At 34.0% G+C, this 17127-nt stretch overlaps 1 long non-coding RNA gene across 3 annotated transcripts in view; it reads left to right on the plus strand.

Annotated features, from left to right (window-relative positions):
* LOC123384639 overlaps window positions 1-17127 on the plus strand; it is a 491342-nt gene that overhangs the window by 373577 nt on the left and 100638 nt on the right. Inside the window, exon 5 of one of the 3 annotated variants that reach the window (XR_006596057.1) lies at window positions 1006-4451. The exons of the other annotated variants lie outside the window; for them this stretch is intronic. This is a non-coding gene — a long non-coding RNA (uncharacterized LOC123384639). Of the gene's footprint in view, window positions 1-1005; window positions 4452-17127 lie in introns of those variants that run through there. 3 annotated transcript variants of the gene reach the window in all.

The following is a 17127-nucleotide window of genomic DNA, read 5'->3' on the forward strand; positions in this document are numbered from 1 at the left end:
AAAATCAGTATTTCAATTTTTTTTCTATCAAAATTTAGAAAAGATTACTGACTGTTTTCTTCTTCCCTTGTCACTACTATGACTCCTGGTCAAAATTTGATTTTTTTTTCTTTTTCTTGTTTTCTTTCTTTTTTTTTTTTTTTTTTTTTTTTTTTTTTTTTTTTTTTTTTTTTTTTTTACTTTAAGACTGTATTAACTTTAGCAGCTTTGGAAAATTACTTTTCCTTTGATGATATTATTCTGTATATGGTTTTTGTAACTATTCTCTTTGAAAGTATGATATTCCTTTTAATCAGAGGTCTTTTATGTTCCTATAATTCTTTGAAATTCTACATATTAGTTTTTTTTTTCTTTTTCATAATCTGGACTCTGTTAGCAGTAGTCCTACACATCTAATACTTTTTATTATATTTCACCTATTCTTTTATTTTCATGTGAATTTTATGAGTTTCTTTATTGAATTTCCAGTTTAATTTATATTTTTAAATCTTATTAATTCTCTTATTTCTCCATCTAGTGAATTATTCCAAATCATTATTTTTCCCTAATATTTATTCTCAGTTTTGTTTTTAACTAGCTCTTTCTTTTTCATGGTGTTATGATGTATCATCTCTTTGAGGTATTATTCTTCATATTTATATTATTCTTATATTTTCATGTGTTCCATCATATCTGGTTTATGTAGTGTAGGTTTTTCATTCTGATGTCTTTTTCTTTATTGTAGGTTGATTCTTAGTACCTGATGTTTTGGATTATGAACTTATTTTTCCCTGGAGGTACCACATACTTGTCTGCATATAAGGTGGAAGGAGCAAGATCAAGGCCTTAGTGCTTCTGGTAGTTTTAAAGTGTGAAGCATGGGAGGTGTTCTCCACGGCAGAGGCTGCAGAATCATGGTTGAGCTTGACCATTCAGATCAGGAATTATCTTCAGCAAATTCTGAATTCCAGGGAAATTGTCTTTACCTGTTTCATTGGCTTTTCTCCTTTTTTTTTTCTTTTGTAGTGTAACACGGAGGAAATTGTTGATATCTGCTCTTTACTCCACCCTACATGTGACAATCCTGTTACATATTCTGCTCACAGTGACTAAATAATGATCTCAGAGGAATGTAACAGAAGCCAAATCAAAGCTCTCCTCCACATATACATGGAGCCCATTACAGTAAATCACAATTGGCTTTATCACTCCAGGAATTCCTCACAATATGTTAGTTTTTCACATCAATAAAAATTGCACCAACAATTCGAATATCATGTTTGATGAAGTTTCCAAAGGATATTTTCAAAAATTTGACAATGTTTACCTCCTGAATAATTGCGTTTTTCTGCCCACTTCGTCTCCATAAGTGCCATTCTCTTTTTGTTCATTTGCTTTTAGTCCCTTGGAGTTGTTTTTGAGTTTTCTTTGTAAACTTCTCTTCCTACCAAGTATTGAATTTATTGATATGCTACCTAAAATATTCTGTCTTACAAAATCTTTATAGTAGTGTAGTAATGCCAACCTCCATTTATTTAAAAAAATAAAAAATAAAAAGACTCTTTCTCTATTGATTTGCAGTGGCACATCTGTTATGCATCAAATTACCGTACATACATAGGTTTATTTAGGGGCTCTTTTTTTCTCTTTCAGACATTTATTTATCTTTGCCTGTGACTAAACAAAAGTATTACTCATTTTGCTTTGTAGTAAATCTCTGTATCTGGTAGAGTAACTTCTTTCATAATGTTCTTTAGCCTTCAAGAATGTCTTGGCTCTTCCTTGGGTTTTCTCATAAATTTTAGCTTATCTATTTCCATTAAAAATTGTTGAAAATTTACTTAATATTGAATTGAATCTACTAAGAATTTTGTATGTAACTATAGCCTTACATAATTGAGTCTTCAGACTGATGAGCATGAAAAATATACTGACTTAAATCTTCTTTAAATATCTTTAAATAAAGCCTCATAATGTTCCTTGTAGTATAACTTGCCCAAAGTTGTTTCATATTGATCTTTTCAGGCTACTATGGAATTTGACAATGTGAATATGCAAAAAACGTGTTGATCTGTCGGGTTCCTTTGCCTCCTTGTGCACCTGGTTTATTTGTGTGCTGACCATTGTCTAAGGGAAAAAAAAAAGTGCTTTTGAAATATCTTGTGTTTGCTTTCTGGGGTATAACCAGACTGAAACTAGGAAGATTCAAGTCTCTTACTTCAGGTTTCTTGATCGGCACAGGCCATGTATAACTAGGGCAGGAATTTGTACATTGCTTGTCTGCTGTCACTGCTTTTTAGGAATTCCCATTCCTCAACTTGATAGTTGTTGCTGTGACATTTTGCCCCACTCAGCACCAACTCAGTTTTATTGTGGATAGGGTAGGATGGTGTATTTCTCTGCTGCTACTACTATGGTTTGTGCTATCACCATAATACAGGGCAGAGTCTCGTAGAAACTTCCTACCTTGGTGGGGTCTTTTTGGTTTTTTTGTTTGTTTGTTTTTGGGTTTTTTTGGCTTTGACTTTTTTCCTCCTAACTACAGAAAGTTTTGAAACTAAGGTCTGAGTTTGACGTATCCACAAATGCCATCAGAATAAGAATTCATTGCTTCAATACTCTGTTTACCTTTATAAATTCAGGCTTTTCTCTGTAAGTTGGCATGGAAATTTCAAACTGTTTATTTTTTTTTCCATTTCTTTAAAATTTTAGGTTATGCCTTTAAAGTTTAGGTAGAATTCTCCTCATTTCAGGTTCATTCTAAATAATTTGACCTATTTTTATTAGAATGAGACTTTCTGCAATTTATTTTTTGCATTGCAGGCGGAATGATCTTTCTGCATACTTTCCTATAAACCTTACCATAGCCTTGTCTTAAAATCTGTATTACCTTCGTATCACTTTCATTGCTTTCTTAAAATTGTCTCTAAATTTAAGATGTAATGATGACACTTGAAATCTAGACTAGAGTTATATCTCACTCTAATCTTTATTCAGTTGATCCTGAAAAACTTTTATTCCAAATGTGCAGTTTGCTTTCCTTCCTTTGGCCTTTGAACATGACATAGGTCTGTATAGAATCTATCCTCCTCACTCTTTTTTTTTTCTTTCTTTCTTAGACTTATCATTCAGACCTCAGTGTAAAGGTACTCTCTGACAGCATGTAGTATAACTACTAGTTAAACATACTGGCACCAGTGTAGTTTTCTGAACTTATCTAGCCTTCAGTATCCTATCTAGAATGCCAGTATACCTGAAATTTTGTTGGGTGATTAAACCAGATAATGTATTCTGTTTTGTATGGTAAACAACAAATGCTAATTTCCATTATTACTAGCTTCTTTATATTTGTGTCCTCCCCAGCCTGATCAGGTTGGGCAGTTGCCAGAGTCTACATTTTCATTTATCCTATTCTTGCTGCCTATGAATGTCAGAAATTGAGATTTGTATTTTTAGCCATTGGCTTTCATAAGAGTGTAAGACCTTGAAGATGGGAACTCTGCCTTTCCCGTAACTTTACTCATTGTACCTGATATATAAGTGTAGCTAGTAAATATTTATTAAATTAAGAAGTGAAAAAATGAATAATTATTACATCATATTTTATATATATTTAGGATAAAAGTATAGAGATTGAGCAAATTTCTTAAAGTGGTACAACCAATATAAGAGATATTTGGAAATCTTCTAACTACATACCAACTCCAGGCAAGATTCCAACCTTCAAAACTCATCTTTCTATTGAAATAAGACATGAACATATAATATACTATTATTACTATCATTATACTAAAGAAAGGGACAGATTGAGATTATAAGGATTTAAAATCAAAATATTATGATACTGTATTGGGAAGGTCAGAATAATTTTGATGGATGAAGTATAGTTGTACATGTGACCTAATGTGACATTGATAGAACTTCCAGGACACGGTTTGAAAAATCATGCTTCATTCATGTTCTGTCATACTCAAAACAAAGATAAAAACAACCTGGCAAGGGCAATGTATTATTTTCATGAAACCCAAGCACCATATATAAATTTGTGTATACTAAGGCTAAAACCTGTGATGTGATTTTTTTTTTCAGTTTTACCCAAACCAGTGTTGGTCACAGCCAGTATTTTCACACACACATTTAACAAATTGTCTTAATTTTATTCTCTTTACAACATAACATGATAAGTATGTATACTATATGAATATAGAGAGGGGGGTGTATTACAAGCAACATATTTAAATGATTTTATAACTGTATTTTAGTCCTTTAATTTGTATCATTTCCTCCGACCTTTTGCCCTGTTGTAACATCACGGGCTCTACGTGACTAAAACAACATTAGCGGTTTGGCAGGACATACACTGCATTACACAAATCCTGGAACAATTTAAGACACAGTGCACAATATTATCCTTTAATACGCAAGTTAGTAGAGGCTAGAGAATTTGTGACCAAATCAACTCCAGACTTTTTCGGGGAGGTAGGATCAGAAAAAGATAAACATCTATTCTGAAATTCCCATGCAAAAATAGAGAAGGTTATGACTTATAAAGAAGCATATCTTCAGTGTTATTTCAAAGAGTGTTAGGAGATCAGGAAGATGAAGTATGAAGGCTTTTAAGGCAAACTCTTCAATTAGTGTGGAAAACATTGATATTACAGTATTTATGTATAAATTAGAAAGGCAGTTTGGAAACTGTGAAAAAATCTAGGAAGGCAATTATTCTGATTCTTTGAGACAATGAATTTTGACAACTATAGCATTTTGGCCAATATTATGACATGATGAAAATGATATTTTGGAAGATTACATAGCAGCAGTTAAAATGATTGATTTTGGTGGGGAATAAACTAGAAGCAAAGGGATTGATAATGGGATTATTGCATTTGCCTTATGCTGCTAATACTACTGCTTCTTGCTTAGAGGCTGCTTAACATCAACTTCAAAATGGAAATTTACTTGTCATAGCATATGCCAGAAAAATATTGAATAAAGGTGAACATGTATATCCCAGTCCCAATTCAGGGTGTCTGTCTTTTAAATAAACAGCCTGAGATAAATTTCCTGAGTTTTTACATGAAATAGATTCAGAGTAATGACAGGCTCTTGTATGGAATTGCTAACGACTGCGAAATTGAATATAGCAGAACAGACAAGGGTGTCAACCTTACCTCTATTACATTCTAAACGCTGAACGGGGCAGGTGAAGAAATTACAGACACTGATGTACTTTGAAGGAACGGAATGGTGTTTCTAGGGTAAATGAAAGAAAAATATGAGCATGAAGTGACTCACTGTTGAAGTGGGATTCAAAATAGATATACAGTTTACTATTGTATACCTATGGATGTTTAGATATAAGTAATACAATTGAAAGATTTACATAAGATTTCTAAAATTTTAGAACACTTGGAATAAATGCTTTTAAGTAAAGATATTTGACTAATCTAGTTTGGGTTTTCCATTAAGCTATAAGTCAAACATATCATATGAAAAACCGTATCAACACTCATAATTTAAAAATCACTTTTTTTAATTGACTACTTCACGAGTTTCATAGGGTTAAATATCTACATGGTAAGCAGCCATCTTCTGAACCTAATTTAAACAGTTGGTTGTCTTTTGATAATTTTTAAATGAGGTATATAATCCAATTAGGTTGGACAGAAAAACCATTCAGATTATGGAATTTTTACCAGAGGAGGCTTGTATGCGGAGAAGAAGTTAGGGGGGAAATGCAGAGAGAAGCAGAGGTGGGGGGAGAGAAGGGGAAGGGAAAGGGAGAGTGAGGAAACAACAGTTAGACAAGAAATTGAGCATGAGATACTATGAAAAGGAGCTGCCTGTTAATTTATTCCTTCCAATGGAGATAAGATACATTTATGGTGAATCAGATTCTATGGCATGCTCCTATTCGATGGTGATTATAAGCACACAGAAACCTCTTCCAACTAGTTTTTGGCTGTTATAACATAAACAAATGACTAAAAATGGATGAGTCTTGGTTATCGCAACTGTACAATGAACACAGAAATAGGTTTTTTGTGAGAATTCAATGAGAGAATCCTTGTTAAATTATCATCTCGGTGGTTGGTCCTTGGTTAGTGCCAAAAATAATACTTTTTAACTGTGTCAGTATTTTTATTATGTATATGTGTATACAATATATATATTTACATACATACATGTATAAGAACAATCACCTTTGAACTAGTTTAGAATGAGTTTCTCTTTTAAAAGCAATCCTGCCTAGGATGTATGTTAATGGATTTACTAGCAACAGATTGTTACTGACTGGAGAGTCCAAGCATGGTGACTGCTAATTAAGATTCTTCCACTGTGGCATAAGACAGTATACCATAATACTACAGTTTATCACAACTGGTAGACTATTGCTTGTAGTACTTTCATAATTAGCCCACATACCCACTAAGGCTGCCTTTGGAGGACTTGTAACCAAATGTGTGTACATCACAATATGGTCATTAGGATTCAAGAAAGTTAAACAAATGTGCAAATGTCAGTTCTAACTATCCCCCTCAGAAAGAGACACAGGCAAGCATAGTAATCACATTCCTCAGATGTGAAGGTCCTGTATTTTGTTACTTAGTTTTTTAAGATTTGTAAGATCCAGGTTGAGATCAAAACATTCATGTTGCCAAAATCAGCCACTGATTTTTCAGCAATGCCTGTGGTTTTATAAACAAGTCAATGCCCTTGTTGCCAAATGTCAGAACTCTCACATCCATTCTGGGGTATGTGTGGAATCGGGGGATTAAATCACAAACTGTGAATTCTGGGGGAGCTGGTTAGCAGGCACCTACAATGGCAGATTGGGGATAAGGGCACCTTACTCACTAGTCATATCCTATTTAGGATTTTTCTTTACCATCTGCACCTGTATAGAGAAGAACCTGGGGTCATAGGATGCCTCACAGTCTTTCATGGCCCGTGGAAATAAATTCAATCTACTAAATGCATTAATGAAAGGGTTAGTGGTATGAACCTGTATGGAGAGCCAAAACAAAATTGGAAATAAGCCCCTGAATTTCTTCTGGAATTTTTATCACTGAAATAACAACAAGGTTTGTTGAGTAGTAAGCAGTTCATGGCTTGACTCAACCCAGAAGTTCAGGAAGGAATCTGGCTTCTTTAGCAAGGTTCACACTTGAGTTTAAAAACAAAAAAACAAAAACAAAAAAACAAAAACCAACCTACTGGCGGGTGCCTGGGTGGCTCAGTCATTTGAGCATCTAACTTTAGCTCAGGTAATGATCTCATGGTATGTGAGTTCAAGCCCTGTGTCAGGCTCTGTGCTGACAGCTCAGAGCCTGAAGCCTGGTTTGGATTCTGTGTCTTCCTCTCTCTCTGCCCCTCCCGCGCTCACGCTCTGTCTCTCTCAAAAATAAATAAACATTAATTTAAAAAAAACTGGTGCCTGCTTAATATCCACAGTCTATCTTGAAGCAGGTGGATTTCGTGAAGCAAAAATGAAAATATTTCCCTGACCAAAGAAAACTAATTGTATTTAGAGAAATAGAAGAAAAACAAATCTATCATAGACTAAGACTGACATGGAGTGTTCATACAGACAAAATCTGGTTTTGCCTATTTTAGAACTAATATTTGGTTCAAATAGCCGATATATCAATATCGCGAATGTATATACCAGTGTCAGTTGAGCTTCTTTGTTACCAGAAATTATGCAGATGACAAATTCCTTCTCCAAAATAATAATAATACAGAGTATGTATTAACTATTTTTCTAAACAATGAGTTATATTGGCTATGCAGTGTGTCGTTAAACCAGTATACAATTGTGTATCTCTAGGGAAGTTATCAAATTCTCATCCAGCATGCCTAGAAAAACCAACTGGGTGGTACAATGTTTTTCTGAAACTCTCTTCTTCCTCTCCCCTTTCTATGTTCCCGCTTAGCCTGCAAGGTACACATTAATTCTTCATCTTTGTTCTAGTTCAGTGCCTCTAATACATTTTGTTTGTACAAACACTTTACTTGCTAAGTTGGAACAACCTTTGAATTTTATTTTTGGGTATTGTTTTGTTTTGTTTTGTTTTGTTTTGTTTTGTTTTGTTTTGTTTTGTTTTGTTTTAAACTGAGCGCAGTTTATCTGTATACCCTTTGTGGGAATCTTGAGTTCTATTCCACTGGCAGGAAAGTCTATTGAGATTACAGGAGAGAATGTTCGTCTTTCTTCCAGCCAAGTTCAAATTTTATTCAGTCTATGTGAAATGACTCTGTAAAACCTTAACTTGTCAACAATGGGTGAAAACAATTAATTTTCAGGGATTTTGTTGCAAAATGGATTATGAAAGTGTTTGTATAAATCATTCATGGCGCGACACATTTTTCAGTAAATTAAACACTCTTTTTGTTTGATTTAAAGGAAAGAAGAGCAAAGGGAATGAGATAAGGAAAAGAGAGGAGAAAACAAAGGGGAGAGGAGAGGAGAGGACGACATGAAGGTGGAGTAGTTATGTGAGTGCAAAAGGAAAAGGCAGTATTTATTTACTGGAACTGACAAGAGAGATACTCGAATTACACATCCTTTCTTACACTGTTGATCCTACTCAGGATGCCTTTCTAGCCCAGAAACATTTCTTCAGAGTCGGTATGGTGAATACAGTAAGTGCTCATTCTAGTCCTATAATAGAAGTGAAGCTTGGAGCTGGGCCTGCATGTTTTCTGTTTTTTATTTCCCCCCCTCCCCCTTCTCCTCCTCCTCCTCCTCCTCCTCCTTCTTTCTTCTTCTCTTTCTCCTCCTTTTTATCCTCCTTCTCCTCCTCCTTCTTCCTCCCCTCCTCCTTCTTCCTCCTCCTCCTCCTCCTCCTCCTCCTTCTTCCTCCTCCTCCTCCTCCTCCTCCTCCTCCTGATGAATTGTTTGCCAAATCTAATGTCAGCAAACATGTTGTGCAACACATTTCATCTTATAACTAGAGTCAGGCCTTTGAAGGTGTCTTTACCTCCCTTTCCCATATGCTAACATGTTCTTTTTCAGATTAGCAGGGCTATTCCTAATTATCCACCTCCCCCCCAAATTTGTACCTAAGAGAAGGGAGCCCACTCTTTTCCTCACATCACTCTATCCCCCTAAGCTCCTCACAGAGTGGTGTGGTATCTATTTTGCATAAAATCAAATGTTTTATTTTACTACAGAAGACAGAGTTTGCTAAAGTTAGGATTTAAAATATTTTTGGTCAGGTATGGCAGATGATTGGAGAATTATCTGCTACTCTCTTAGTGTTCTTAATTTCTCCTCTGTTACGATATTTTGCTCACAAGGTCAGGCAAGTCAGTCAGTCACTTTTGTGTTTGGCCCTATTCACTTTATATTTATTAGAAAACTGGACATCTTTGATCAATTATTTTCCAGAAGTGGACTTTCTTCAAATGTTATCTACTGAATGTAGTATAATTGTCATGAGATTAATGAGGAAAAAGCCACAATAATGCAAAGAAGAGTGAACCTTATAGAACAAGATTCTATTTGAAAGGATGGACATTGTTCTTTCTATTACATCAGTTGGTGCCAGTGTGAATCTTAGAAAATATAGAAGGGGTAATAAATTAATGTTAATGACATGAATCACAGGACATAGGCTAACTGAACTGTGAGTCTAAACCCACACTTTTAAGTTAAACCACCCAACTTTTAAGTTGGAAAGATCATGACAAAGTGAATATTGTAAAGGAACTCACAACAATTGTCATAGAAATGAGAAGAATCTTTGAATGGTTGTAGCTCCATTTCTCATAATCAGAATATCTCCCAATAAATCAGTTAATCAGGGAGGTAATTTTCTTTTCTTTAGCAGCTGTGCATCTTCTATAACCATGTAGATTTTTCATTAAGTACCAAAAGTTTAAGAAAATAGAAAGCGTGGTATTGAACTTCCATAATCGTAAAGAATATGTGAATGCTAGATATTATATATATTAAAATGTATATGAAAAATTGATCTATTAGAGTAACAGTCTTACAATTCCAGTGTAAAATACATTGAATAATTTATTAAGATTTGTGAATTTTTTAGATTAAAACAGGTTTCTCAGAGTCATCATTTTAATCTTTTGAAATTAAAATAATTATGTGATTCATAAAATTGTTTTGTCTATAAAATCAGATAATTAAACTGTTTAAAAAAAAGAGTATTTACCTATCGAATGCATTTAAATGGCTTACAGTTTCAGTTTGTACATGAAACTATAGATTATTATAAAGATTTTAAAAATTATACCTATGATTTTTAAATCCAATGATTTTGCAAGATCAACTAGTTAGAAAAAGCTGGATGAAGTGAAAATCAATAGCTTTTCTTGGACCCTTCAGAGAAAAGATTTGAAGGACAAATAGTCACCCCAAATTGGAGGGAAAGATGAATTTAGAAAGTCACAATTGGACTTCTGCTAAACTAGAATACAAGTCATTGGAGAAATAAATTGGTAGGGGAACTTATATTGTAAATTTGACCAATTACTGGAAGCTAACTATAAACTAAACTAAAAATGAGGATTTCCTGGGGGCCATTGTCTTAGAAGAAGCCTCACACTTTAATGGGCTTAACTTCTAGGATCCCACCAATTTCTTAAAGTGAAGATCCTAAAAAGATCCCTTTCTGGCTCTCACTGAGAGAAGGAAAGTATCACCCTGGTTGAAATATAACAAGAGTCTTCTCCATAATGAAGGCATACTCTTCAAGGCAAAGCCTTTACTTGAATCTTGTGCCAAAGATAAGATGCAAGGCTTTTTCTAACTCCACCCCCATTTAGCCTTTCTGTCTCAACAAAGGGTGTAAGGCTATGCTAGAAGAAACATCTCTGAAAGTTATAGTCCAGAATTATAGGACCGCTAACAGACTGATAATTGTAAGAATATAGAATGGACCCCTCCCGGACACCCTACCACCATACCTATAAGACTCCAGAATAATAATAGTGGATTGGAGCTGAAAGAGCTTTAGTATAAAAAAATTCTAACAGGAGTATTTAGTGATGTGGTGTCTTAGAGCACAAGGGTCAGAAGAGAATTCTTGAGATGTTTTACCATGCAAAAAGGTGCTTTTATTTTAACAGAGTGATATGACCCACAGGCAAAAAGAGCTGCACATGTGATTGTGAATGAGGAGTGATTGATTATATATAGTTTTCTGTCCTGTGGGGGTGAAGATGACACTAGGGCTCCAGGAAATTGAGTCTATAGGTTCCTGAAGGTCTGACTAATGTTAAAATTGTGGTTTTCTAGTAAATCATTAAGACAGTTACAAACTATGATAGAATTTCATGTCCTACATGACTGTGATCTTTATCATTTCACCATTTGTTTCTCTCCTGCCTTTGTTCTTAGGTAGCCATGAGTATCCAAGGAATGTCATACGTATCACACGAGGTGTCAGCTTGCCTTTTGCCCTCAGTTTGCCTTTTGTCCTCCCAGCATTTAGGGTACACCAAAGTTGAGAAGGGAGAAAAAACAAATACTATAATTTTGAATGTCCTGGTGTCTACAGCAACATCAAATATTAAATTCCAGTTGCTTGCTAGATTAACATAAATCCTCACACTGTAGGTCTAGTTCCATGTTCATGGATCAGGAGATTCCATGTTGTTAAGATGTCAATTTCCAACCTGATATGTAGATTCAACACAATCTCAAACAAAACCACAGCAAGCTCTTGTGTAGATATCAACAAACTGTTTGAAATGATTAACTAGAAAGGCAACAGACCTCGTATATACAACACAACACTGACAAAGAACAGGGTTAGACTTATACCACCTGATATTAGGTCTTCTTATAAAGTCATAGTAATCAAAACAGCATAGTCTGACAACGGAACAGACAAGTAGATCCATGGGATAGCACAGATAGCCTAGGAATAGACACACAAAAGTGTACCTACCTGATCTTTGACGAAAGAGCAAAGCAAAGGCAATTTAATGGAGAAAGAAAGTCTTTTTTAACAAACGATGCTGGAGCAATTATATACAGTGTGTGTATATATATACATATATATGTATATATATGTATATATATATGTATATATATGTGTGTGTGTGTGTATAATAAGCATAGACATAGACCTTTCACCTTTTACAAAATTAATGCAAAATTCATTATAAGGCTAAAGGTAAAATGCTAAACTCTTAAATTTCTTAAACTATAAGCAAAAATCTAGATGGACATGTGTTTTATGATGAGTTTTAACTACAATTTCAAACCATGATCAATGCAAGCAATACGTAAGTTGAATCTTATTAACATTTAAAACTTTTTACTCTGTGATAGACACTGTTGGGAGAATGAAGAGAAAATACCACAAATGGAGAGAAATTATCTGCAAAAGAACTTATATTCAAAATATACAAAAAATTCAGTAAGAAAATTAACAGCCAAGTTAACAAATGAGCCAAAGTTCTAAACAGACAACTCGCCAAAAAGGATATACAGAAGGCAAATAAGTATTTGAAAATATGCTCAAAACTCTGTTATCTGGGAATTTCAAATTAAAACAACAATTCTAATACCTATCAGAATGTCTAAAACCTAGAAAACAGATACTACATATTGCTGGAAAGATTTTGGAAAAATAGGCATTCTCGTTTATTGCTGGTGGTAGTGAAAAGCCAGTATAGAAGAAAGTTTAGCAGGCTCTTGTAAGATAAAATATAGACTTTTTATATAAGATGGCACTTGTATTCCTAGGTATTTACCAACTGATTTGAAAATTTTAATCAAAACTGGCATGTGGAATATTAATAGCAGCTTTACTCAGCTTTTCTTGAATTTGGAAGCAACTAGGTACACTTCACTAGGGGAATGGGCGAATAAACTTGATATATCCATTAATGGAATTTTATTGAATTACTTAAAAAATGAGCAATCAAGCCTTGAAAAGATATAGGTAAATCTTAAAAGCATATTTCTAAGTGCAAGAAGCAGTGTGAAAAAGTTACATAGTGTATGATTCCATTTATATGACATTATGGGAAAAGTAGAATTATAGAGACATTAAACAGATCAGAGATAGTTGCTATGTGTTTGACAGGACGCCTTTGAGAAATGACTAATTTTAGGACTGGGTAGGAGATATATAAGAAGCATCTAAAGCATCTTGTAGTGCCAGAAAATAAGAAGGTGTTTAATAAAACAAGGAAAAACAATACAATGATAAGGGCATGTCAAAAAAATATAGGAGCCAATTGTAAAGCTCCCAACAATAAAAGCTGGAATTATTAGGAAAGAATAGAATAGAATAGATCCAAAAGTATAAAATAAATATACTGAAATAAAGAAATGATTGTACAAAGAAGTAATTAATGCTTCTGAAGAATTTCTGGTAGTCTAGGTAGAAAATTGAAATTAGTTCCTAAGGCCAAAGTGGGTTGCTTCATTTTTCTATATCTTGAAGAGTAACTGAGTCAGCAGAGAAATGAACTGATTCACCATTGTTCCCCACTTTAAGGAGGAAATTAAGCAGAATTAATTGTGTCCCATAGTTACAGGAAACACACCAGTCACTCATGGAATTTCCTGAATTTGGCAGTCGGAAAGCCTATATGTTGCCTTTGAGGCAGGATATCAAGCATACTGGTAACAAGGCTGATCAATGAACTCCTTATTCCACTTTTTAGGAAGCAGCAAGTTGAAGTTATCTCTATCAGAGCTCCTAATCAGCCCTATCTATAACAATGTAAACCTTTGCTGACATTTTTTTCTCTATGAGAATGTTCCTTTACCACATTGTTCATTGTATTTTCCTAATGAATTCTACGTCTATCTTAACAAATTCAGGAATATCATTTGTATTTGGACACTAAAAGTTGAAGCACTGAGTGAGAAAATGTGTTCCTTAAAACTGAAAACAATAAAATAGTATTAAAATAAAATGTATGAGAGGCACCTGGGTGGATCAGCCAGTTAGGCGTCTGACTTCAGTTCAGGTCATGATCTCACAGTTCACGAGTTTGAGCCTGGCTTTGGTCTCTGTGCTGACAACTCAGAGTCTGGAGCCTGCTTCAAATTCAGTCTCTGTCTCTCTCTACTGCTCCCCCATTCATTCATTCATTCATTCATTCATTCATTCTCTCTCTCTCTCTCTCTCTCTGAAAACATAAGTAATTATTAAAAATTTTAAAAATAATAAGTAAAATATGTAAGCAGTTTGAATGAAATCAGAAGATGATTTGCAGATGTCTGAGTGAAGAGTATGGGTGTTTCTTACAATTACATAAGCCTAAATTTTCTGTCAAAGACTAAAGAGTATCTTCAAAGTTCAGACCTCAAAAAAGACCCAAATTTGCATACTTTAACATAGCAGAATTATTATACCAAAGTCCGTGTGATATCCAAATAGGGAAATATAAAAGATTGAGAAGTTTTCTGTATCTTTTCATCCCTGTTAAGTGTGCTTAAATTTTTGATCCTTAAAGAAGTGTTTGCACAATGATACAGAGCTACTTACAAATGTGCTATGAAAATAGCTCTAAAGGATAGGCAGTATCCTATTTTAAATTTATCAAACAACCTATCTGCAATTTGTTCCTCCTGTTCAGACACATTATACAAATTGAACAGTCAGGTTATCATCTCTTAGTCTTAAGGAATAAATTGCAATTCTAGACCTCTAAATCTGAATAGCAGCTTGGCCTTTGTTAACATTTAATAGCCTGCAAAGTCTCATCTGAAGTCAAAAGACATATTAACATGGACTATCTTCCAAAGAAGTTTCAAATAAAGGACTGTCCCCATAAACACTGACATTTTTAAAAGGATATGTAGGTTTTCCAAATCAAAGTGTGTTTAATACATATGAACATGTATTAACCTTTACTCATATTTATGCACTCACATGCAAAATATACTGTATGGTATTTCTGCATTTGTTTACTTTATCCTCCCTATCTAGAAAGTAGACTTGAGGAAGTCAGATACTTTTCCTGTTTTTCTTTGTTTTGTTTTTCACTGCCAAATACTTAGCACCTAGAAGTGTTTAATACATAGGAAATTGCTCAGAAAATATTTGTTGTAGGAATCATTTAATTAGTCAATGAGTGGTAAACGTTAGCTTATTTCTTACTTAATGCATTCTTATATCATTGGGTTAGTTAATACTTTTAAAATGTAATTCTGACCTAATTTGATGATCCAGAGTCTTCTATCCAGGAAATACATAACAAGCAGTCACTTTACTATTATATATTTACATTTATTCATTATGAATTGACAAGGAAACATTTGGAAATGCTAAAATGGGATTATGCACGAGTAATTTATCATGTCTTGATTCATAATTAACTTACTTCATTTCACTTTGTTTCTAAACTGTCAAAAATATAAATGCAGATTGATTATCCATTTTCAAAACCATGTTAAGGTAACAAATGCATGCCAATGCTTCAGAGCTCTTATTCATGGTACAAACAATATTTTTGAATAATTTCCATATAATTTCTGCATCCAAAATAACTGGAGGCTAACTGAAAACAGCAAAAAAAGATGTTTTACTTCATTTGGTGTTAATATTTTGGTGATTTATTATTAGCTTTATTATATGATAGTCCTTCTCTTAGAAAGCTTTCCTTAAACTTAAAAGTTTACTGAAATGCTGTATATCTGTGTTACCATAGCATTCTATTGCAAAAATTTGCTTCTTCAAAAGTTTACTCTCTATTTGCCCAAATCCAAGGAATTAACTTGAGGATCAAGACTGTGATTATTTTCAGTGCACAAAAACAGTATTCACTAAGCAACGGTGGTGAACTTGAATTGATGGAAGAAATATAAAACCATTAAGATTCTCTGTGCTTTCGGGGCACGTGGCTCTTGATCTTAGGGTTGTAAGTTTGAATCCCATGTTGGATGTAGAGATTACTTAAAGTCTTAAAATTTAAAAAAAAGAAAAAATGAAAAAAAATATTTTCTGTCTCTAAACATATGAAAGATTGCTATAAATTCTGAGGAGTAAAACCCCCAACTGGGAAAAAGGAAGAATTTAAAATATTCTTTGTGTCTTCAATTTCCTTCATAAGTTTTTCTATAGTTTTCAGCATGCAGATCCTTTACTCTTTGGTTAGGTTTATTACTAGGTATTTTATGGTTTTTGGTGCAATTGTACATGGGATCAATTTCTTGATTTCTCTTTCTGTTCATTATTGGTGTATAGAAATGTAGCCAATTTCTGTACATTGATTTTGTATCCTACAACTGCTGAATTCGTGTATCAGTTCTAGCAGCCTTTTGGTGGATGGAGTCTTTCGGGTTTTCGGTGCAGAGTATCATGTCATCTGCAAAAAGTGAAAGTTTGACTTCTTCTTTGCCAGTTTGGGTGCCTTTCATTTCATTTTGTTTTCTGATTGCTGATGCTAGGGCTTCCAACACTATGTTAAACAGAGTGGTGAGAGCGGACATCTCTGTCATGTTCCTGATCTCAGGGGGAGAGCTCTCAGTTTATCCCTATTGAGGATGATATTAGCTGTGGGCTTTTCATATATGGCTTTTATGATGTTTAGGTATGTTCCTTCTATCCCACCTTGGGGGTTTTTATTAATAAAGGATGCTATATTTTTTCAAATGCTTTTTTTTTGTATCTATTGGCAGGATCATATGGTTCCTTTTCTTTCTTTTATTAATGTGATGTATCACATTGATTATTTTGCAAATATTGAACCAGCCCTGCAACTCAGGAATGAATCCCACTTGATCATGGTGAATAATTCTTTTTATATGCTATTGAATTTGATTTGCTAGTATCAGGTTGAGAATTTTTGCATCCATGTTCATCAGGGATATTGGCCTGAAATTCTCCTTTTTAGTGGGGTCTCTGATTGGGAATCAAGGTAATGCTGGAATCATAGAATGAGTCTGGAAGCTTTCCTTCTGTTTCTATTTTTTGGAACAACTTGATAAGGATAGGTATTAGCTCTGCTTTAAAGATCTGGTAGAATTCACCTGGGAAGCCATCTGGTCCAGGACTCTTATTTGTTGGGAGATTTTTGAAAACTGATTCAATTTCTTCACTAGTTATGGGTCTGTTCAAATTTTCTATTTCTTCCCATTTGAGTTTTGGTAGTGTGTGGGTGTCTAGGAATTTTTGCATTTCTTCCAGGTTGTCCAGTTTGTTGGCATATAAT

Source organism: Felis catus, chromosome A1, assembly GCF_018350175.1.
Source record: "Felis catus isolate Fca126 chromosome A1, F.catus_Fca126_mat1.0, whole genome shotgun sequence".
In the NCBI taxonomy this organism is placed as follows: Eukaryota; Metazoa; Chordata; class Mammalia; order Carnivora; family Felidae; genus Felis; species Felis catus.